At 45.6% G+C, this 1,541-nt stretch overlaps 1 protein-coding gene across 1 annotated transcript in view; it reads right to left on the bottom strand.

The window, feature by feature from the left end:
* cnksr2b (connector enhancer of kinase suppressor of Ras 2b) overlaps positions 1-186 on the bottom strand; it is a 65,164-nt gene extending 64,978 nt beyond the window's left edge. Inside the window, exon 1 of the mRNA XM_062537250.1 lies at positions 1-186. This exon is cut by the window's left edge and continues 115 nt beyond it. The gene's annotated coding sequence lies outside the window, so the exon portion shown is untranslated.
* Positions 187-1,541: the final 1,355 nt, after the last annotated feature.

Raw genomic sequence — 1,541 nt, 5'->3', positions numbered from 1 at the left:
ACTCGACACTGCAAGACGCAATGTCAAATTGTTCCCAATTGCCTCGAAATTAGATTGAACTGGTCATCCAATGACAACTGCAGTCCGTATTAACAGAGAGCGATATCAACAGCGACGATTAAGGTCCTTAACTCCGAGGCATCGTTGGTTACGGACAGCATCCCCGTTCGCTGAAGTCTTGGGCATTCCTTCATAAGCGACTTGGCCCTTCAATGCGCACAGACACAATCTCTTTTAATTTCAATTATATCAGCTGCTGTTTCCAAACTCTCTGTGTCGTATGATTTTGGTCTGTGTTCCGATGGACCTTCGATAAAAGACGGTTTAATCCCTGCGAAGCATCAATTTGGCATTGTGACTTGCAGCTCCGCTACGGCACCGTCACTCTCCGACGCACGCTCTCGTATCCCTCTCCTCTCCTTGTTTGTCGCCTGCTCTCACTCCCTCCCTCCCTCCCTCCCTCCTCCTTCTCTTTCTATCTCTCTCTCTTTCTCTCAACTCAACCATCAAAGAACGCAGCCTAGCGGAAACGTCCCTCGCAACAATGGGATAGTGAGCGTGGAGAGTGTTGTCTGTGGCGTGTCCCTTTGGGGTTAGTAAATTTATTATAAATAACACAGAAAGCGTCCTAGGCTACGACAAGGGCAATTATGAGGCAGCATCAGGATTTTCCGTTAGATGGGCTACACACTAGCCTACAGATTACATGACGATTTGTGGGGAATATGATGTTAATACTAATAGGCTAGTAAATAATGACGTAAGTTGACTAAGAAGCCATAGCCTTATAAGCTTTCATTAACATGCGAAGGGGATCATGTCGATAGGTTGTAGGCTATCCTCAGGTAGCCTAAATGTGACTGTGTCGAGTAAATAATTATTGACGTCTCAATTTAAACCAATTAAGCGGGCAGCCACTGAAACAGCCTCTTGTGGCTCGTTTTTAAAGAAGATGAGGAGGAGGCTGCTGCGCGCGCCTCGCCAATTCAAGCGTTCACGACACGAGCTGCACGAGGGTTGTCATCGCCTCGAGGAGCTACGGAAGAAAGAGAGGGCTGAGGCGCCCTCGGGTGTAACGTCACACCGATTACACTCCCGAAGATGCCTCGCCCCAACCACGGAGAGAGTTTTCAATCTGCGGAAGTAAATAGCCTCACTGAAGTAGGTAAGGCGCTTCACGAATGGCCCATCTGATGGAACATTTCTGGCCTAATTGATTGACTCACTGACTGGATGGGATGTGATTTTATTCACTTTTTGTTATAGGCCTACCCTTAAGCTATTTCATTGTGATTTGTATGTCCTTTTGACAAGAATCATCTTTTTTTATTTTTTAATCAAAGCCCTTCGAGCAATTAATGTTTTCTCTCGTTTTAATCTTTTACTGTTTAATTAACTAATTAACCAATTAATTAAGTGTCTAGTCTCCAGCATGTAAGCCTAAATTGGCTGTGGGACAGAGGTGTGTGTGTGTGTGTGTGTGTGTGTGTGTGTGTGCATATCTCTCTCTCTCTCTCTCTCTGCATGTGGGTGCATGTACT

The sequence above is a fragment of the Sardina pilchardus genome, chromosome 5 (genome assembly GCF_963854185.1).
Source record: "Sardina pilchardus chromosome 5, fSarPil1.1, whole genome shotgun sequence".
Lineage (NCBI taxonomy): Eukaryota > Metazoa > Chordata > Actinopteri > Clupeiformes > Clupeidae > Sardina > Sardina pilchardus.
This window is presented reverse-complemented; position numbering and strand designations above follow the sequence as displayed.